Source organism: Tauraco erythrolophus, chromosome 4 (assembly GCF_009769465.1).
Source record: "Tauraco erythrolophus isolate bTauEry1 chromosome 4, bTauEry1.pri, whole genome shotgun sequence".
In the NCBI taxonomy this organism is placed as follows: Eukaryota; Metazoa; Chordata; class Aves; order Musophagiformes; family Musophagidae; genus Tauraco; species Tauraco erythrolophus.
This window is the reverse complement of record NC_141468.1, coordinates 7,575,900-7,599,541: the sequence shown is the minus strand read 5'-3', so window position 1 is coordinate 7,599,541 and position 23,642 is coordinate 7,575,900. Positions and strand designations below refer to the sequence as shown.

General features: G+C 42.4%; 1 protein-coding gene across 1 annotated transcript in view; it reads right to left on the bottom strand.

Annotated features, from left to right (window-relative positions):
• Positions 1-23,642, bottom strand: part of CAMK1D (calcium/calmodulin dependent protein kinase ID) — a 231,497-nt gene that overhangs the window by 106,391 nt on the left and 101,464 nt on the right. The window lies entirely within an intron of this gene.

The window sequence follows — 23,642 nt, the reverse complement described above, 5'->3', positions numbered from 1 at the left end:
AGATGATAGAATAATCAAACCTTATGTCCTTATTCACACCTGAGCTGGTCCACACCATACTGGTGTGATGCCTCTGAGCTGGTTCTGATGACACCATAGTGTACAAGACAAGGGAGAAGTAGACTCTCCCAGGGGTAGACAGGTTTCAGTGACCTGAAACCAGGTCTATAATAATGGTACAGTCACATAGTCATAATCTCATGTATAAAATCTGCTGAGCAATTAATATTGCACCAGCCATGCATGTGCTTAATTCAGACACAATTCACTGTTATCATTTTGATTAACACAAGACTGTTGGATTACGCTTTACAAACTCCATACCAGATACAGGTGGGGACGGTGAGGCTCTAACGTGTCATTTTGCTTTTCACAGGCATAAATACACTTCTGAGTAGATAATCAGAGTTGTCAAATCTCATAGCACTTAATCACTCAGCATGAATGGTTAAAACACTTAAAATTAATCTCACATTAGTCTAATTGTTACTCAGTGCCTCCTGGTCTGTTTGTACTTTTGGCTTTGTTTTTACATCTTATTTTCTCCACCGGTTTCAGCTGCCTCCTCCCCATCCCTTTACTCTTTGTCAGATGTCCACCTGAAGGTGGAAAGCTCTTTTCTGCTCTGTGGCAGGCTGACACCCATATACAAGTCATCTCTGCGGCTGCTATTTGTGCCAGCCACACCATGGAATGACAGTGGGTCACGTACAGTTTCCAAAGCCTTGTGCTTCCATTTGTGCTGTCAGACCCTGCTCAGGGGAGCAACTGCGAATAAGACAAAGCAAAGAGTCCCGAACATGCACGTTTCAGTTACTGCAATCTCCTCTCTGGCCTTTTTCATTCACTCACACCGTGGCAAAGCACGTTTCCTAGTCCACTTCTATGCACTATCCATTGGCTCTTACGCTATCTATTCTCTGAAACATAACACATTTATCTCCATCTCTAAGGTCCTCCTTAGCCTACCCCCATCTTACCTATCTCACTGAACACTCAGTTCTCACCTCTAACAAGGTAGTGATGCCCATCAAGGTAAGAATCAGATTTTCAAACAAGTGCTTTTATGGTGCCTATCACTGGAAGGTTACTTGAAGATTACTAACCATAAATAACCTCTTTCTCGTTACACTCACTGGAAGCCCACACATTTTGGAGCTGCTTCTTATCTTCAGGGTCACCATCACCACAGCCCTCCGCACAATTCTTCTAGGCTCCTAAAAGCCTGTGTGTCCCTGCCTGTGGCAGGAGGGTTGGACTAGATGATCTTAAAGGTCTCTTCCAAATCAAACTATGCTATGATTCCAATGATCTTCCTGATTCCTCGTGCTCTCATCTGCCTCTATCTGTCTCTCTTACCACATGTTCTCCTGTGGCATAAACTCTTTTTGCATGACATTTGAACAGCTTTTAACTATCAGGAATCTTTCTGCTGCTAAGTCAATGTCTATAAGGCAATAGACATAGCTATGGAGCAGAGCAGGACAAAGATCTCCCTGCTCCAAGTCCCAGTGAGGTGACCACACAATGGTTTGGTCTCCTTCTGACCCTTGAATCCTGCACTTTTTCAGTGCCACCTTCATTAGCAAGAGGTGGAAACACCTAAACCCAGGAGGTTCGTTAGCCTGGTGACAGGCAGCAAAGCCACCCAGGAGATGGGACTTGTGAACTGCCAGCTGTCTCATCACCTGGCGACGTGTCTTCTCCAGCAAGGGAGCACACAACCACAAGCAGTAAGCCTCTCTCAGCTGGATACCCACCTCCAGAAAGGGCTGTTGTGTCTGGCTCCAGGTCGAACAGAGGCAGCTAATGTACTGCCTGGAGACAGGTCTCTGAGCTCCAGAGAGGGACAGGAGCTCAGGCACTGCCTTTACCTACTTCTAGGCAAATCTCCATCCAACCTTTTGACTTTCCGGAGAGCTGCTGTCAGGTTCTCAGCTCTCTCTGTGGATCATTTCTGCAGGCCTTGGACCACATTAAGGCAATCTGCATCCTACTCTGGCTCTCAGGGTTTCCTTTTCCTTCCAAATACCAATGCTACAGTTTGAAGGTGGGATTTGGCCAAAGAGCTCTGCAGATTAACAACATCTATTTCTTTTTTTTTTTTGCTAGAAAAACAGTCCTCTTGGAAGAACACAGATGTCTAATGGTCCAAAGGAACTCAACTTTCAGATGGTTAAAGTAGAAATGGCCCTTGAAAGTGGAAAAATTCAGCAAGGGAGGGATCTTCAGGCCTGGAAATGAACTGAGACCTCTCTCAGCACCCATTGAGAGGGATATGCCAGATGGGAACAGAGTCTAAGCAGAGCAGCCTGAGGATATTGCTGACTCAGCAGACTGCGAGCGCAGCTCCTTTTGAAAACTTCCTCTCCCTTGCAGAAACCCCAAGGAAGGAGGTTGCCTTCTGAAAATAACTGTCAGCTGCTTCCCAGGATGAATCCACCTGCTGCATAAGATGATTCCTAGTCCCAGAGTTTGCACACATAAGTGTCTGCTGAGGACATTAGCTATGAAAAGCACTTCTAAAGGTGGTTAGAAAAAGCCAGAACATGACTCTCTGGCAATCGCTGCTAACCTCTTCCAAGACTGAAACATCTCCTTGCTTTCTTGCCTACCCAGGTCGTCCACAAAAAATATTAAAAAAAAACCTTTCAAACATAGAAATCTAAAATCAGCTACTAAACCTCAAGCAGGTATGTGTATGAACTGTGTTTTACAACCACAAAAGCAAGGTGATTAACATCTCCATTAAGTTTTCCAGAGACCTGGCAATTCCTTATCTAGCTGATCCATTACTCAGACATTGTGGTGATGGTTTGCAGTGTAAAACAAGGGGACAGATGTGTGTACACCCTCTCTGCTCACTGCAGCCCCCTGCCTACACTAATCCTCCATTTCAAACAGGATTTACTTTTCATCATTTTACAAACGGGCTGAGTGGTGTTATGTATGAAGTGTCCATCCATAGCAGTGAGTGGGGCCAACAGCTGAAATCAAGAGGTCATTTTCTTCACTGAGCTTCAAATCATGGTCCAGAACTGATGTAGAAGTGCCTAATGCCCTGTTCCTCAGCATGATCATCCACTCCCAGTTATCCTGAGAAATCTCACCTACAGCCTGATTGTTTTCAGTCAAATACTTGTGAATTTCCAATGCAGAGACCCATGATTTCCATGTGATTGCCCTTGACATGAGGATTGTTACACATTTTACAGTTATCAATTCATTTTTTAAGACTAAGACCTATTTTAAACTTAAATAACTTCCAAGGATTCAGTATGTACACTGTTTGATAAAGAGAATCCCTCCCATGTATAGCGCCAACCCTGATGCCATCTTTTATTCAATGGAAAACCAAGTGATAGCCATCTCTTTAGGAATCCCTGGTTCATGTGAACCTGCTAAGATGGTACAAAAGCTACTTTTAGGCATTTGTACAGAAAATATGCCTTCACTTCTCACAGTTGTGAGTTTCCAGATGATCTGGCTGATCCACTTAAAAAAACCTTCAGCATCCCACTGGCACTGTTTGCAAGCTGCTCATGCTAATAGCTGATTACATCCAGTTAGATTTTAATTTAGAAACAACAACCTTGTTGAAGTAAAAAAAATTAAACAAATGTAAGACTAATGTAACTAGGAAGAGATTTAGAGCCTGATTCTCCAAACAAACAAGTTATGCTATTAGATAATTTAAAAGGAAGATGAGCCAGTGTTTCGTTGCGGTAGCATTTACTATTTGTTTAATTAAAGGTCAGGCAAAATAATAAAAAATCTGCAGTCTCAGTCACTACAAAGGCAGGTTTCAGAGCTGGGAATCTGCTAAATTTTAGAAGAAATAAATTCATGTCAACAACCAGTGCATCTTGCCAAGCACTTCTTTCACCTCACCCTGGGTTGAAGGCTGGTGGCCAAACTCTCTTGCCCCATGACTTTAACGTGCAGACTCTTTGTTTTCTAGGCACCTTCAGACACATGGTACCTCTCAGCCTTTTTTCTGTGGCCACTGATTGCAGGAAGTAATCTCTTTAAACCAGTTCACTATTCATTTCTCAAAAGATGTGTGGTAAGCAACAAGCAAGGCTGAAGCCTGGATCTAAACAACCTTGCAGACCTTCCTCCCAACACCTCTCTCTGATGGAGATTTCTTGACAACACTGCTCCCTAACCAACCTGTCCCTTCTCTCTCTAAAGCCAGGATCTTCAAATCTATAGGAGCCCCTTTGGTTCTTATTTCAGTTTTGAGAAATCTTAGCTGTGCTAATCTATTGACAGCTAAGGAAACCTCTGTTTCTCGATTAAGAGCTCCCTCTGCTCCTTGTTTATTCAAGGTCATTTTCTCCCATAACGCCTTATCTTTGCCATTGTGTCATGGTCTAATTACTTCCCTTCTGAGAACTTAATTTCATTTATCTCCTTGGAGTCAGACAGGACCGTATCAAATATGTAAACTCAGCTGTGCATGATATTCATACAAACAACGGCTACGTCCTTCGACCTGCGTACAATTCTTGCTGTATCACAAGCAAGATCCCCTTAGAAAAGGGAACGTGCCTTTATTAAAGTCACTGTTAATTGCCGTTACAGAAGGTGCTGTGCAAACTCAAGTTATTGCTGGCTGAAGCATGCTACAGTTCACTCTGATGAAACTGAAATATTTTTAGATAAAGAATAAGTAACCGTCTCGGAAGAGGCTGAATGAAGAAGCCTCTGACTGAATTCTAACAGAAGGAAATAGTTTAAACAAGTGTTTGTTTTCTGAAATTTAAGCAGGTTTCTGGTGGTGAGTTGTACTGATCATACAGTGCAGTACAGCTAAAAAAGTCCTTTTTCCCCATCTCTGTTCTTTATATCTCTGTGCTCTTTGCTGAGTATCTGTCTGGGTATTATCTCAAGTGTTGGTACATGTGCCTCGTTCCCGGACACAATGCCATGATGTGTTGTGGCTGCAGTCAGTGGCAAGATTATATGTGTTTTGTTGAAACACAGAACAACAATCAGATGACAGGCACCTTTGATGAAATCTTTGTGCTCTCTCTGTTACTATGGCCTGCAGAGATCCTGTGTGTTGAGATGTTTTCTAACAGGTTGATTTTTCCAGGCACGTTGCTTTCCTCTTGGAGTGCAAGGAAGAGGGTTTTATGATACACAAGATGTACAACAGAAATGACAGAAAAACTTCATACAAATAAAAGGGAAACAACCTCAACCTAGATAACTGGGAGAAAATTTCATTTAATAATGTAACTGATTTTTTATTCAATAATTTCAGACTTTTTTTTAAAAAAGTGAAAGCATAAAGAGCATTTGGGGAATTCTTGAGACAATAAATAATATAATTTTGCAGCCATCATCTCCTACATGCTGTATGGGAAATCTTCTAACTCTGCTAGTCAACACATGGAATGAAAAAGTAAGCTCAAATTGAAGCTGCTGTCATTATTATCCCACATGGAGGAGAGCAGAGAATGATGTTGCCCAGGGCCTGTAACTTACTCAGCATTGCTGCTGGTGGCATGGTAAAGGTAGGGGATGGCAACTTCAGAAGAACACATAGAAGCATTCAGAAAATGCCAACTTGTCTAGTGGTCTGTCACTAAAACTGAATTGGATTAATTTCCTTTTCATTCTGCAGAAATCAAAGCATCCTATTTCAAAATAAATATGTCATCTTTGAGGCCAATTAAATTTTGCAAGCTGTGAGCAGGGCAAGAAGAGAGGATCAAAAGTTGGACTTCATAATGAAAGTTGACTGCAATCTTAATTGCTAAGAGATTTTGGCTTGTCTTGCTTGCTGATTCCTCAAGATACGACTCTTTGATGATTGCCTGCTCTGGATCCCCCTCTGTACCCCATGTGTGGTTGTTAAGAGCCCATTACAACCCTTCCTGCAGAGATGGCTCTTCTAACTTAGGCTATAGCATCTTCTGTCTTTACCCCAGGAGAGCCTTGTTCAGTCCCCAGCTGACATTACGTGCGCTCATCTGTTAAAATATGCATGGGAAAAAGCAAATAATATAAGCAAAAAACATAAAGCAGAGGCCAACTGATGAGAAAAAGACCTTTTTTTTTTTGCAATTTGGACAGACAGATCCTTAAGATAACAATCTTTCCTAGGAAATATCACACCCAAGATATTAATAAATTCGGGGCAAGCAAAGCAGCATGCCAAGTATAAAGACAAGTTGTTACAACTTCAAGACTTTTTTTCACTGCAGTGTCAGTTTGACATGTGTCCCACCCTAGACGATCCTTTGCTATTGCTTCTTCCTATGTGAGATCACCTTTAAAACAGTAATTAGAGGATGTGTTTGTTTAGAGGAACGTAAATGACTGCTTTGCTTTGGGGCCTGCTTAGCATGTCAAGTGAGCCTGGAACCACACATGGCTACCAGAATAAAATCATCAGTGAAAAATAAATAGTCTGTGTACAGTTTCACACAGAATGTAACACTTCCCTCCAATGGGGCTCATGCATCATTTAGTGCTTAACACGTTCCCCAGAAGAGAGAAATATCTCAGACAAGCATCAGCACTTAACCATTTAAGGGTAGGCACCCTACTGCAATGATGTCTTGAGTGAGGTGGGACCATTTCCAGTTCCCAGAAAGGAAACAAAAAGACTTGATCACCACCTTGACTCCCGGTGAGCATATTTGTCTTCCCCGTCTCCGACCAAAGAGTTGCAAAGAAACTGGGTTCACTGCCTAGTTTCATTCTCATCATGGGTCAATCAAACACCCATGTGCTGCATCACACCACAATATTTCAGCCTGTGCCTATCTCCTGCTCTGTAGGGCATCCAAGAACAGGTTTTAGTACTGATCGAGAAAACTCTTACACTAAGTTAAGCTTATGCTATCCCAGGGAGCATCCACTTGCTTACCAGACTCAGTTATTTCAGCAATAGCAGTTGGATGCAACAGGTTTAACAGTTTCAAGGGGAACAGGGAAAAGATATCTCAATGGCTGACCCAACACTCTGGAAGAGGCTGCTGAAGGAGAGCAGGAGGGGACATAGCACGTGTTTGGGGAAAGTAACGTTTTGATTTTCTACAGGAATTATTATTAAAGGATTTCCATCCAGGATGGGCCCTCAAGCACCACCACAATTCAAATGATTTCTACCAATACCCATGTCCTCGTCACCATCAGATCTGCTCAAAGACGTGTCTCTTCATTAATGTTTTTCCCACAGACCTTAAGAAAACACTTCCACCTCTTCACAGGCAGAAAAGGATTTTTTTGTACTTCGTTATTTGCAGTGTTGCAAACACAGTGACAAAATACCATGGTGAGAGACAGCTATGAACCATGATGGTTAAAGATTTTCCTTTGGGGTTGAGAGATGCACACATAAACGGGTTTACAATGCATGTCACATCAATGGCAGCTTGCATGTGACCCTTCTGCTCAAGTCAGTTTTGTGAAGAACCCCATTAACTCCAACCAAAGGAAACAGCAAAAATACTGGAGTTCTTCGTGGGACAACTATGCTTTACACATCCACCCGTACCAAAATAATTTGGCTTAGAGCAGAATTACTAGCGATAGCCCAAATAAGAAAGTGTTAAGGTATCTGTTGGGGAGTGACAGCACTGAAATGGTTTAGCCTTTCCTAAGTCAGAAATACCACATGCATATTACAGAAATCAGAGTGTTGTCTACTCGGTGGAGTATGTCTCCTCAGGGTGTTCTTTTCAAGCAGACCGCACCATGGTAAAGGTCAGCATCATTTACAGACAAATCTATTTTGTAATACATGGTGCACACTGTGCTCTGTATGAGACAACTTCTGTGCAAAACTAGCTTTCTCCAATTGACACAAATCCTTGTGGGCATCTCGCTGCAGAGCAAGGAGAACGGGGAGCACCGGTTCGAGCAGCAGATCGCTGTTCCTGCATCATGCACATAGGGAAAAACGGACCTGGGTTAGCCTGAACCCCAAGTCCTCTGCAGCCCTGAGTGCTTATTGATCCCTGTTTGATTTCGGTTTGACTCAGGCAATAAACGCTGGGGAGGCTCGAGCCCTTGTCCACGCATTTTCAAATATTTTTCTAGCCATGACTGTGGCCAGCATCTGGCCTTGAGTCTCAACCATAGGGATGCACCTCTGATGACATTCGGAAACCACTTCCTCGAGTGCAAGAATGATCTGGCACATAATTTCACTTGGCTTTGTATAGGTTTTAGAGCTTACCTGTAAAATTCCACTATCTATGAAATACTAAAGGCGAATTCGAACAAGCTGCAAGTTTGCAAGGGGGTTCACAGTTCCCATTCACGTTCCTAGCATTTGAGAACACTTGCAGGTTTTTTTCTATTTGAAGTGAGAAGAACAAAAAATGCAGCAGGAATTAACTGTTTGGGAACCTCTTTCAGCATCCAAGTTAGCGAGTCTTTTTTCTTGAATCTTTTCGTCTTGTTTCCATATCTCCTCCATTCCCCTTTTCTTCTGGATTACTCAATCATAAAAGCATCCATGTGGCCACGTGTCATGTTTAAATATATTTTCTATTTACAGTGATGTGTGTGTGCTATGCCTCCTAGAGAAGGGTGGATTACTACAAGTGTAATGATTCCAAGTGAGAAGCATTTTTGCTGTGCTATAGGACAAATAAGTCCTATTGGCAGAGGTATGGAAAAGCTTCTGGTCCCACCATAGCAGACTCTATGCAGCTTCTCCAATCAGCAATATAATTCCTTAACATTATCAAAAGTAAAGAGGAGAAAGCATGGCAAAAACTGTTTACGAAACAGCAAGACCAACTGCTCACAATACTTTGCTTTATTTTTAATATAAGGAAAAGCACAGCACTGCAAAGCAGTTTTTAATTCACTGCTTTCTGCCAGCAATACTTTTGTCTCTCTGTAACAGTGCCAAGTACTGATATTTATATAACTCAGCAATGGTTACGATTTTGCTTCAAAAATGTTATTTCAGTGGGGCTCTGCCACCACTCAACAAACCCTGGGGTGCGTGTGGCTACAGGAGGAGGTTTGGGGAAGATATGCTCTTTTAGGACCCTCAAATTAAAAGTTTAGCCTGGAATAGGCTCAGAAAAATCCTATTTTCTGAGCTTGTTCCTCCATGCTGGAGAAAGGAAACCATGGCCAGGACCAAGAAAACACAAACATTGACACTCTCAGTGACATCAACATCCCTTAACACCATCTTCTGTCACGTAGAGCAGCCACAGCACAGGAACGGGCAAGGACTGGATGAGATTCCTATGAGGTCGATCAAAAATGCTGTAAGCTCAAGTACTTATTAGGGGGAAAAAAAAGTCTATATACAGAGATTTCCTGAAAATCATATCTGATACTAACTCCTTTGCAACTGTACTGCTACTGGAGGCATCAAGCATGGCTCCTCTGTGTTAGTTTTAAACTGCTACAGTTAGCTTCAGCTTTCTCCTACGGTTATTGTTTTTTTAAAAGTTTCTTTTCATTCCTCCATGTTTCGGAGAGGTGGTTTCCACTCTGAGGAGTGCAGACCCTTGGGAATCTGAGGGCTTCACAGGATCTGTAAAGGGTAACTAAAAAAGTAAATCCATCATCTGTGAGTTTCAAATTTAATTGCTGCACAGGAGCTGGGCCTGCCCCTGGAAAAAATTAAAAGTACCTGTCTATTCAAATAGCTGAAAACCACTGTTATAAAGCCATTTCCAGAATAAGCTCTTGGGCTTAATCTCTTTCATTTTCCTAAAAAGAAGAATCAAATTGGCCACAGCAGTCAAGCAGCTGATTCCCCCTCCAAAACTCCTCCTTTTACCTTATTTCCAGATATTTCATGTCCTTGGCAATGGGTCCGTGACATGTCTTGCTCCCATGGCCTTGGTGTGCTCTTAAAATCAGCTCTTCCTACCTTTCAGTTAAATAAACCTCACAGGGTACTTATTTAATTAATGAAGATAAAATCTGGATTATAATCAGGATTTTTAACAAATCAAGCGCTATTTTCAGGATGACCCCACTCTGAAAAATGTTTTTTTTTCTCCCACTACGTCCCATAAATCATTATGTGCCATGAGAACACTTCCAGCTACAGAGTACACATGAGGAATGACCGAAATATTCTCTAAGTGCCAAAGGGTGTCTATAAAGAAGAACCCTACTCAATTCTGCTTATTAAAAACAGATGGATTACACAAAACAAGTACCTATATGAGCAGAAAATGAAAGAAACACCAGATTTTTTAATACATCAAGAAATACACAAGTCAGTAAACAGAAGTTAAACTCAGACAAATGGAAATAATAGAGCGTTTTCTGGAAGGAGTATAGGAAATGTTTCACAGCTCTAGTGAATAAGCAGGAAGCTTGGCTATCTTTCTAACCACTATGCATTAGTAAAATCCAGTTATCAGGATCTACATAGCATGGACAGATGAAATAACACATCCCACTTTATGCAGAAGATCAGACCTGGTGAGTTATATCCTCTTCACAGAATTAAATTCAGTTTAAAGAGAGAGCTTGCATAAACCCAAGGTCTAGTCCAAAATGATCTTGAACTTTTGGGCAGTTTGAGTCTTGTTTTTTTTCTTGAAAAAGGTGTCTTGCTTTTTTACAGGAGAGTCTAAAAGAGGTTCCCAAAATGTTGTAAGACCAAGACCCGCAGCATATTGAGGTGAGTGCTCCCGCTCACATCAAACACGTCTCTCTCGAAAGGATGGGAGAGGCACGATGCAAAGTAGGTTGGCCACCCTCATGCTGAAGATACTCTCTTCAGCTTGCTCCCTGGAGATAAACTGCTCCATTGGGTGAAGAAGACCCAGCATGTCTGACCCAATGCTCCTGAGGTGCGTATGGCCACATGCTGACTAAGCTGAACTTGCTACCGTTATTTTTCAGTTTATCCTTTGTATGCCACAACCCAAACTTTCCTGACATGTAAATTGGATAACAAATGCAATCTATATTAATGAGAGTGTAAGCCTGGTATTTTAAGATGCCCCAGGGTATGTCTTATTTCTAACCTGCTGCCTTCAGGTGAGCAGAAAGCTGAGGCTGATGCTGAGACGGGTCGAAGTCCTAACAAAGGCAAACCCAGCAACCAGGTCCTGAGAGAGGAATGACATTTTCTTGGTTTATAATCCAAGACAGTGAAAGACTGGAAGGACAGTGAAGGACTGACTACATCTGTCCAGTCCCCAAGAGCAAAAGGCAGGCATCTCCTAGATGGATGCTTCAGGCATACTCATGACATAGGAAATTATATAGCTGACAGTATCAAAACTCGTGAGGTCTCCTAATGTCCCCTAAATCCCTGGACAGGGAATTTCAATGGGATCCAGATCCATCTCCTGCGCAGATGCTTTTAAAAATGCCACTCAAATCTACCTGAGATATGGACGTAACAGAGTCAACACAGGATCAGGTCTCTAAAGCTTATAAGATTTCCCTGTGTGTCAATTGATGCAAAGCACAATCCTCTGTGCTCATTGACATACCCTTTCTGTTATTTATTAAATCCTCCACAAATTGTCCTGCTAATATGTTTACCTATATCTGCTACTTTAGGAGCATATACAACACTAATATAAAAAAAAGTCAAATTATATTAAAATAAAGTGGTAGAGGTGTTCCCAGTTTGAATAGTTATTTAACACTCAACTACGGGGAAAGAAAAACAGTGAAAAATTGCCAGAAATGCTGACATCAGTCTTCCATTTCCAGAGCAATTCAGAGTGATTCCAAATATAGTTGATCCTATTAAGAAAACAGCTCTCGGGTAAGAGTGCAAACTATGTCATCATAAGAAAGAAAATCAGAAACATATGCTTCCAATGAAAGAAGGAATTTTAAACAAAGTCAGCAATTCAGAACCCTAATAGTAAATCAGAGTCAAAAGGGGAGAAAATCTCTATGTGCCAACTCCGTCCTTTTGGGGTGAAGCTTGGTGGTGAACTCTGTCCCTGGTCTTTCTGTTTCTAAGAGGAAAACCAACTTAATGCCAGCAGCAAGACCTAGGAGGAGAAAACCCCACTTTATAAGATGCACACCACGTTCCCCATCCTCTCACAGAAGTGGCCTTTTAGGTTCCCTTGTTCCAGCTCTACAGCTACATGGAGGGAGAAGAGGAGACATGGACAGTCCTGGGCAGAATCCCTCTCTGCAGGTGACGTCTAGCCTCAGTCACAGCAGCCTAAATCAGCAATAACACCATAAAATACCCACGGTTCCCATCCATCATCCAGGGACAGCAGAGAGCTATCCCTAGTGGAAAGCCAGGATCTTGCATTGGCTTAGCCGTGGCCGAGTTATGAGGGCATGAAGATGAAGTAACTACATTTGGAAGAGTAAAGACACATATATGGGCTATGGCTGTTTTTTTTTAATATAGTCATTCAGAAGGCACTGGAAACTGGGAAAGGTGGCTGTGCAGCACGTCTCCTATGTGTAAAGCCCTGAGTCCACACTGCACAAGACAAAGCCCTGAAACCCTCATGGGCGACCTCAGCTCAGGCTTTCTTTCCACTTTTGCTTTGGGCTGAGATTCTCAAGGGAGCCTCGAAGAGTCAAATGACCAAGTTCAACGACTTTGAATTTTCCTATTGACCAGAATAGCATTAGATCATGTTACCCATGTCTATTTGTTGACGAGTGCTCGTTTACTCATGCTGATGCCACATGGCTTGGACGCGTGTGTTGCACACCATAAATGGCAAGGACGATGCCTTCAAGACATAGACACTGCGGGACACGCAGCAGCTCCACTCAATGGCAATTTTCTCACGCACCCAAAGAACACAGAAGGAAAAGTTTCAAACTTCACCAGAATTTTCAGCTTCCCTCCCACCAATCCACTTGTAGCAAGTATAAGAGCAGACAGTCATTGCTATTACAGTAACATTTTATCTTTAGAAAGGGAAGAACTGGCATTTCTATATATAAATGCCAACAAAAGTTACATCTTTGTGGATCGTGCCATATCCACGTATTTTTTGTGACTCACATAAGAGAGCATTTAAAAATAATGAAAAAGCCCTTTTCTCTGTGTTTTCAGTTAGAAATCTCCTATTATCCCTTTTAAGAAGAGCAAAGTTGCGAACAGACGCTGCTTTCTGCTCTGATCACCAAGTTTACAGCAGACACGGGAGTGACCAGATTGCTTTGCTCTGGAGAGATGCTTCTTGACAAAACGCATTATGCCAAACACTGCTGTGGCACATGGACTCTTCTGCTTTTGGTGGAGGGGAAAAAAAGTCTCAAAGAGTTGAAAAACAACCTCATGCTGATGCATATTTTTCAAACAAGTATGTCAGCAGGAGTTAACTATCACGCTCGGTGCCCGGTCCACCAAGGTCTGAATCTGTTCCAGTTGCCCGCAGGGAACGGCTGCTTAGCTGAGGCTGTAAAGATATATATGCGTAAGTTCAAAGAGGTCCTGATTTAATTCCTGGTGCGCCAGTCAAGACAGGAGATATCGCAAAGGTATGAAGATATTTGAAGCAGGCTGTTATTCTATTTGGTGGGAACCAAACAGATTACATACAGAAATTCTGGACTAATCTCAGAAGGAGTCAGTGCTGGTGGGTGAAAATATATCCGGCACACTTCACTGCTATGCATATTTTGGTTGGTTTTGATTCAGTATAGAGCTATAATATATATAGAGATTATTTGTCAATGTTTCCTACTAACATATCTTCTCAAAGTTTTTGAACGAACTTTCAAGAAAAAGAAATCAGTTCCACTAAGATATTTTTAAAGTGCCTTCAGAAAAGAGCGAATTGTCGCCAAGAAAGCTTGAATCACCTATGTCTGCTCTCCTGGAAAAAAATTTAATGGGGAAGTAAAGGAGGCAATAACATCTCTGTTTAATGTAATGCTCCATAATTTTAATTTGATAAAATATGTGGCAAAGTAAAAGCTAGCTGTCACATATCCTTAGGGAAATGATTTCATAGTCCACTTACTAATACAAATTGTCATTATTAAAACTAACTCAGAGATTTCTGCATTTACAGAGATTTAAGAACTGGGCAACACAGCCAGCTGTCTCTGATAGCCAGAGACATAGAAACATGGACACAATTAAAGAAAATACTAGACTTTACTTTGAAAACTGATTTGATTAATAGGTTCAAAGTCCTATAGTTGCAGAAGCACAGATCCCTAGTATGGTCACTTTTAATTCAGAATAAACCCAATCTATTCTGATTAAGACAATGCCTTATGAATACAAAGCACAACTAAAAAAATTGAGTTTCTATTATTTTTTTTTTAATCAATGTTTAATTTGGAAAAAAATTGTCAGCATTATTTCCTTGGTCCAACTGAGCACTAGGGTAGCCCACAGACTAAATCAGTGACTTGTACTCCTTTCTTTATTAAAAGACAAAGTCCATACCTACAGATTTATTTTTTTTTTACTTTTTTTTTCTTCAAAACTCCTACTGAGTGCAAACAAAATGTTGTATGAGTAAGCATTACAAGAGTGAAACAATATGTATTACAGATGACAACTGCAGACTTGCTTGGCCATATACCAATTAATTTATGCAGCTGTCAATTCAGGGTATATTGGCTATATTCCAAAGACAGAGGTTGCTGTTAGGTTTAACCTGGCGCAATTGAAAGGGGGATGGAGCGTAAATATTTTCGCATTTTCTTATGGTCAGAGCCATTCTCCCTCTGCCAAACTCTGGTTCAAGATACCTAGAATCATGACCTTAAAGAGACACAAAATGTAACTGTGATTCATCTTCTATAAATGAAAACAAGAGGAAGTTGCCAATGGAGTTGTTTTAATTTCACACTGGGGTCACACATCACAAAAACTTGCCCACCGATAACATTACTGGTCTAATTTCGTACAACGGAGGCCAAAAATACAGCGACTTGTATTCATAAAGCATTTTCGCATGCAGCTAAGAGCAAACACCTGCTTTGGACAAGGACTGCTCGTGAAAACTGTCATTTCTGATAAGATTTCTGTTTCTACCTTCTTGAACTGACATTTTTGGAATACTTGTTTTTCCTCCCTGTACATTCTGATCCACTTAGAAATGCATATTTGATGATTTCCACAGCAAGTGAGATTTGAGCTCAGATGCAGCTGCATACCTTGAGGATGCTTCCAGCTGGCCAGATGAATCCTACCTTGCATTTACTTGTTTTCCTTTATTCAGTGCTTCGTAAATTATAACTCTAATTCACCACTCAGATACTCCAGTGTTTATTAGTTAGTGCCATGGATTTTAATAGTGTGAAAGTAAGATAAAGGAATATCCATTGAGGTGCTTGGACTGTGCATGTAAATAACGTACCTGTCATCAAAACATGGTGATCTTGTGGTTAGAAACTAACTGGTTCCCAACAGCACATCACAGCAGCTTAATACAAAACACTGAATTCCTCCAGTTAGTATTTCAAGATTAAGTATGAGAAGACAGGCAAAAAGCAATACATTGGTAATATTCTGACAAGGACACCTTCACTTTGCTAATGCCATGAGACCTTTAACAGCCTTTTATACTTTTTCCAAATGAAGAAATTACTTTCATGGAAAAAAACATTAGTTTTGTACAAAATATCCCAGATTACCTATGAAGGATCTTGTGAGAAAAAAACAGAAGAGGAAGTATTTTGCCTAACGAAGCCACCCAGGACTACCTCTTCAGCAGCTTTTAGGCACCAACACATCCCTGAATATCTGGGCTGCAAGCACTTGTGAAAATGCTTTCCTTATTACCACTGCACCTCCCAAAAAAACCTGCATCCTGTCAACACTGCGTTGCAGCAGTACTTCAAACAGAGCTGTTGCAATTTTTAACTCCCCACACCTACCCCGGTTTGGGATAGTCTCACAGCCGCGTGTCCTCCCAGTCGAAGACTAACCCACCTTAGCTTCTCTGAGCCCCATAATCCCAAACCGAAGGCATGTGCTTGGAAATTAGGTAACTCTTGGCTTTAAACATGTGGGTGTAACAAAGACAGACCTTATGATTCTAGATATAAAGCTGAGTCATTTATCAAACTGTTAGATCTTATTAAAGAGTCTTTATGCACCTTGACAATTCTTCCCTTTTAGGTAGCAGACAACAGTGCATATAATCAGATACTTGTAGCACTGAAATAGAATCTTAACCATCTTCCTGAGTAATAAATATTGGAAAATAGGGTATATATTCTCATTCTTTAGCTAGGAGCTCTTAAAGGACCCCAGCTTTGTTATTCCAGCTATGCACAGAACGGAGTTCACACAAAAAACACCTCTGGTGCAGGAGCAGACTCCAGCTAAGGCTGAAAAAAACCATTCTGCTAATTTGAAAACATCTTTGAGCAACTATTTCAGAAAGCAGCTGTTTCTTCCATAACACATGGAATTATTTTCCTAGCCAGAGCTCTGAGTGACGATGTACTTCCATCCCCTCTGACCTGCGCCCTCCTGCCAGCACGGACGTTTTTTGAGTCAGGGTATGGGGTGACCTTGAAGAAGAACAGTTACACAAGGCAGATTTGGTAAACCATTGCCACCCAGGAGAGAGGACAGCTGCATTTTCACCCTGCAATTACAGTGAAACAACTTCTCACACTTTAACCTACTTGAAGGAACAGAACCGTCTGCGCGCGCAGCGTGAAGGCAGGGGGAAACACGGAAACGCCACGCACCAGCGCTAAAACTATTACAGAGCACACTGCATGTAAATGAAACTGTGTAAGACCAGAGAAGAGAGAAGATACAAGGGATTTTGTTTGTGTTTGCTATTTCAGAGGGGATTTTTCTCTCTCATTTAATGTATTTTAGGATTTTTAAGATGCCTTGATCTGCTTCCCTACATCTGCTTACATCTAATCTAGCATGAAATACAACCCGGGCAGCCCTGGCTGCAAAGTATTCTCCAGTAAAGTTTCCAGCATCTCAGTGATTACAAACGGTGTCAGTTTTGTTTCAGGTTTCACTTTTTTTTTTTTTTTTTACTTGCATGAGTTCTTTGCAGCAAAATTAGTTGCTTAACAAGAAGTGAACTGCTAGTGCCAAGGCAGAGTGATGCTGTGCCATACCCACATATATAGGGACACATTCATTTTTGCCTGAAACTCGAGAAGGGCAATTCATCCAGTCTGCACCTCCTTGATTCAGGAGATGATCTCATGGTCTAAAGCTGATGTCAGCCTCCAGGCATGCCCAACTGTCCCCCTACTCCGCAGCGTTTTGTAGATCCTGGCTCTTTTCCTTTCCTAACCTGCCTCCCCAGCAGGGACGCCCGCAGTAGCACCCGGCAGGAAGGGTGGCTCCAAGGGCAGGCACCAAGGTCCCACCAGGCCACCGGGGTCAGCCCAGCAGATGCATGGGGACAATTACGAAGTCTATCCATGCAGCATGTCAACAAATACATTCTCGGAAGGGTCCTACTCTTCCACCACTGACATCAGCATCATTAATGGTACCACTGGGTATCACCCCCTAACCAGTAGGCACACTCCCAGACACCCCAAGCCATCCTCGGGTCCCCATGGGGGAGCCAGCTTTCGAGATGCCCTGGATTTGCAGTTGGCAGGGCTTGGAGCACAGCCACGTGGGGAGGGCAGAGTCAGCCTTCTGTCACCCAGCGCAACTGCAACGGCATGAGCAAGCCAGGTTTTAACAAGTAAATCTACATAAAAGCTTTCTCTGAAAGTGATTACTTAATATAACAACCAGCTGTCTCTTCAATTCTTGCTGAGGCAGCCTATCTTCTCGCCATTATTCACAGAGGGGAAAAAAAAAAGAGGGGAAAAAAAAGGGAGCAAGCCTGTTTTGTCTATAGGGTAAGCAAAGCTTCAGAGAAATAATATTACCTGATAGACAGAGACACCAAGTGCTTTTTTATTGTTTCTTTCTCAACCATCCTATTAATTTCTTTACAGGAAAAAGAGCTCTTACTGCTGGGGTGTAAAGAAGCAATTAGTCATTAACTCCTTAAACCCCAATCCCACAGCTTTTTGTACATCAGCTACACAATCTAATTATCATCACTTCTATGTTAGCGCTTATCAACGCAGGATCTGAGTGTCTCCAGTTCACCTGGCCCTGTGCTCCAGCTGCGTGACCTCACACAGAAAAATAATTACCATAGGAGAGCGTTGGCAACAGTAGTTCCTCCGGACTGAGAAACAGAGCATGGGACCATCCAGGCCTGCAAGGGGTGTATTTTTTTGACCCAGAGATAGCTGCAGCTTGACTAGATGGGTCTGTCCCACAAAGTCACTCAGGGACATTCATCTGAATTAATTAAATGCCCGAATTTATGTTAGGGCACATTAAACTTCTGCATGGCCAATTTCATTCAGAATTAATGTAGCCTTTGATTCCGAGATAAATTGCACAGAAGAGTTTAATAAGAGGTAACTAATGGGTTTCAAGACTAAATTTGGATTCATTTTCCTAGAGGCTATCGGGCTAGCCCCGGAGGGATGAGCCCTTACAGAACAAGAATCTGGGACAGAGAGGTTTTAGGGGGAGATTGTCAATGGGCGACTGAAAAGGAGCAAAAAAGGTACAATTTTTTAAATTACTCTTTTAGTCTTCATGTAAATCTTGAGAAGGGGTGATTTTTCCACACCTGTTTTTAAGGGCATCTTCCTTGATGTCAGGAATGGTGCTGCCTCCTGGGATGGAGCAAGGGGCTTTTTTGACTATCATCTGATTTATGGCAGAGCAACAACACCCACATTTTCATCCACTTTAGGAAAACTTTTAATGGCTGGTTTTTGTTTAGTTCTGAGATGGCTACAGCCCTGACCTCCCAGACTTTGCAGGAGGATGCCTCCCCTCCTCTCTGCCTGCTCCTTATTATAGCAGCAGCTCCTGGCTGTAGGCGCAGGCATACAAGGAGCGAGGCAGCCACCTGGGCGTGAATCACTGCCTGAGCACCCAGTCCCCCCATCTTCCTGGGAGACAGGAATGGAAAGCACCGGCAGGATTTTCGCTGACCTGCTAGAAACAATTCAATCATGCTGTTTAACAGGAAAAAGGCTTCGGTTTGCAATTAGGCATGGCTCTGATTTCTAATAAGGAATTTAATGGTGCCTCTCCCAGAGGATCTAGGAGAGTAAAGAGTGAGTGAGAGTAGGAGGTACCTAAATAGTTTAGAAATCATTTTTAAAATCCCTGTTCAGCAGAAACTAGCTAAAGCAGAGTATGATTTGCTAGCTAAACAGTATTAGTTTAACAAGCCACTTATTTGTGCACATTACTGCTATTAAGTAATCAATACACCTGGGTGCAGGGCTACACACAGTTTATTGTTCCTCCTCTTGATTGCTCTGACTCAGCACTGAATCTGTAGGATTGTGCAGGTATTACCCAGGCAGCTAGAAAGTTTCTTGTGATAAATAGCGGTGTAGCCAAGAAAAAAAAAAAAATCAGGCATATTTTTCTCTGACTCTTTCAGTGTTGGGATTTTTCTGTTTAACTAGAACCTCGGACTGGTGCTTCTCTGCAGTCCCACTCTTCATACCACCTACTGCCTTCAGGAACCCGTCTAACAGATGATTCATTTGCAGCGTGTTCACACCTGCACAATTACCATAAGTGGAAGAAATTTCCTCTATTCTGCAGCAAACAATGGAAAGGATTGCATTTACCTTTCTGCTCTGAACCAGAAAACGGTTCCTTTCATAGCAGGTTATGAAACTCCCCACATCTCAGGTCAGGAAAAGTCGAACACACGAAAGCGACCACGTGCTGTCAGTCCCCACAGCCAGTGAGTTAATAGACCTGTGATAGTCCTGTCCTAGAGATCCACTTTTCCTCAAACAGATTCTGAACAATAACACGTTTTCCTTTGCAAAAGAAATAAGAAGCCTAAAAACGATGCAGCCCAGCTTCTCACCTGGTTTTATGATGAGATGTAATATTTTTCCCTGTGTCCAGCTATGGGCAGCCAGCACACAATTAGAAGAAACAGCAATCCTTGTGCACCAGCACATCATCCAGGCACAAATCAAAGATACTAAGAAAACTCTCCTCCTGATGCAGCACCGAACACAGGTGACTTTCACCCTGCTCTGAAACATCCCCTTAAGCCTGAGTTCCATAAATTGAGCTCAACATATTCACTGATTTCACTGGTACAAATAACTGTTTAAAAATAGGCACATGCTTAAACGCTTTGTTGGGCTCAGGCTCCCGGATTAACTGCAGACTTAGTCTCTCCTGGAACTGCACTTGACAGCAAGCTCCTTCCCATTCCGTCCCCACCCATCCGAGTCTTCGGGGAATGTTGCCATGGATTTCCACGGGACACAAAAGAGTCCATATTGGAAGAACCCTGTTAAGGTTGCTAGGCGTAAATATTGACTTAACGGCTCTTCCGCCTTTCTTCTTTTTTAAGAACAGATTTGTTGGCCATGGCTGGAAAAATAAAATGATGGAGTATGCATGATTCACGCTGGCACTCACACAAACATGCAGATCAGTTGGCTGGCAGCTCGCTCCTCTGTTAGCAGAATATCGCTTCTAAAATGTGTCATTTTGTTTTGGCAGCGAGAGCGTCCAAGCCCGCAGACAGAGAGATAAAATCTCCTACCTTCCACGTACTGCACGTGGGGAACACTGACCTTCCCCAACACAGAACGTTTGATTAATACTTCCAACAGCTTTTTCGCTGAGACCCGCGGAAGGACTGACAGGACCCTGCAACCATTTCAATGCTAAAAGCCCATCTCGGAAACCTCCCTCCACGGACCCGCTCTCCTGGGTCTGCTGACACGAGAAAGGACTGCAAAACGAACTGGAGGTAAAACTTCGTATTCAGAAGTCTTTTGAATAAAGGCTGTTTCACAAACAGTAAACATTGAGACAGAAGACACTCAAGGTTACATGGGAAGCCAGGAGCAGAAGTGAGAGGGGACCCAAGGGTTTTGGTCACTGGACTCATGCTTTCACCTCCAGCTTCTGCTTCCTATAGTACTCCATGCACAGACTTCTAATTCTGAATTTAATAAGTGCTATTTAAAATACAACTTCAACACACGACGTCATCCAAACCCTTTTCCATATTGATTCTGCCAGATCTGGATGATTTGGCAGGACAGACAGAGGCAAACCTCCTCCAGGGCAGCCTGAGGGTACAAAGTGTATGTGATACTTGTGTATACCAGTTCTGCACATGGCCAGCACAATCCCTGGCTGTCCCTAAAAAACTGCTTACTACACACAGGGGTGTGAGCAGCTCATCTGAGAGGTGGCAGAGGCTGAAGGGGAGATATTCAGACTCCAGAGCAGACCCCTGTTTGACAGACAGCCAAGTGGACTCAAGAAGAGTTGTATTTGACAGATATCTGTCAGAAAGCAAATACCTCATCAGCAGGAAGACAAAAATCTAATGCTTGAACACAGGAGGAGAAAGTCCAGTGTCAGACAAGACGTCCTTCTCTAAAGGATGGCAAGGAGTTTGCTTGCTTTTCAGCTAGGCAGGGTGTCTCTTAGGACTTTCATCCCTTTGGGGTTTAAGTATCCCTCAAAGGCATAATGCAAAACCAGAAAGAGAGACCAGGGTCAAGACACATGCATATTTATATTTGCTTTGCATCCATCCCCTGTGCCTCTACATCTTCCTCTCAGGGAACAAGGATCAATCCCTCCTGCCAGGCATCCTCTATGCACATCCTCTTCAGAAGTGGCAGTTTGGTGCGCGGCTCATTGAGGCTGTAGCACCTCACAGCCACGCAGGGCAGCCCAGGGCTCTGGCATCCGACCCATTAATTAGACAGCACACAAACTAGTTGTCCCCACTCACTATTAAGCTACCAGAAACAAAAGCAGGATGCTTAAATGTCTTTGGAGCTTAGCAACAGCTGCTCAGGATCCACTCCACCTCTCTCAAATCTATTTTTACTGACAGCTTTGGAAGCAAAAAATTCATTGAACAGAGAAACAGGTTGATGTCCCCTCTCCTCAACTGTAGGCAGATCCAGTTTGTTATTTTCTAAGCATTTCCTTGGTGGCACATACAAACTCAATACTGTCTGCTAGCAAAGATGTCAATTTTCAGAATAAATACAATGACATGAAAAGTTTGTATTAACAACAGCTAAGTAGAAGATATCAGGAGATAAAAAAGGAAGAATCTCTCTTAAGGTCCTAACGTGCATAGGACAAGAGATCAAGTAGACCTAATTGTATGAAATTAAGGAATTTTCCTCCCACTCACTCTCCTGCCCTTGCAGCTGGAATAGCATAGCCCTGGTCCTGCCTCCTGGTTTCTCAGGAAATTGTTTGCAGAGAACAGAAACGTTTCACAACACAGAAGCATGAAATAACCTCAATGATTTCTCTGCTCTACCAGCTTAAGGTCAAGGCTGATGCAAGGCAATCCTTACTGCATGCTGATATTGCTGTTCTTATACCCACACACGAGTATCAAGGGACAAACCCACATAGACAAAGGGCTGTTTCAAGCTGCCGGTTATTGGTCATTATTAGCTGGTTATGGAGATGGCAATGCTTGAGTGTTATGACAGGTTCTCAATAACACTACACAGCAAGTCAACATGCAGCATTTATCCCTGAGTTTGCATTGTACTGACCTGATATGGTCCAGCAATGGGAAGGTAACTGCAACAAACGCTTGTAGCTGTTTGGAGCCTCACTTACGTCCCTCCACCGAAAAGGATCCTCTCTGTCTACTGAGATGGTGGAGTTTGCCCTTTACCTTTCTCCTTTGACTTAGGCTGTCTGAGCACTTAGTTCAGAAGTATCTAGTTAGTTTTAAAGATTCAGGATCAGTTTTGTCACGTGGTGCCCAGGTGAACAGCCATCAGCTTCTACAAGACCAAGAGCTGGGGCAAGAAGTCCCACTAGGGACAACAGTGCAGCAGGAATCAGAGTCCCTTAGTCCAATGTAGGCTTCTATACAATTGTATTACCTTTAATTCAATGTACTACCTTTAACTTGATGAAAAGGTACTGTTAGAAGTTTAAAATAAGTTACATGGATCAATCTTAAAGTGACAAATCTCTTTCCATTTCCTAGAAAGAAAGTCAAGAGTGACGACTTCAGATTCAAGTGCCTCCGGTCAGATGAGATGAATCCCACCTCCAGGGAATAAGATGAGGAAGAGGTAAGGATCAAGCCTCTAATGACTACGTTGAATTCGTAGTAGTGGTGAGCTGACTTTTTCTTATCCATGCATTTCACCCATGGTGAGGAAAAAACACACACCGTGGACAAGCCTGACAAAATAGAAGTTGACCTGCAAAGTCACTTCTAGAAGCAGCGGAGGTATCTCTCCATAATACAGGTTACCACCATCTCCTATAACAATACGTAGCATGCCATAGTTTTAGAGCAATTAGTATATAGACTGTTTCAAGCACTTGGAAATAACAACCCTTATCCTGCTCTCCTCAAAGCCAGTGACCCAACTGTTGACATTATTAGTGGGTAAAGCCTTTTTAAGATATCATAGGCTTTACTCCAGCCTAACTCCACACCTTTCCCACTTTGTAGTCATCTGGCTGTATTAATACAAAAGAAAACCGAGCATTTCTCAAAATTATTTCAGCATCATTTAAACTCAAAGGATCTCATCTGCCTGTGATGGGCTGAACAACTTGTCAATCACACTCGTCAATCACTGTTCCTGCTCCTTAAAAGCAGGAGCCTAATCAAAGGGAAGAAGCAGAAACAAAGGACTGATAC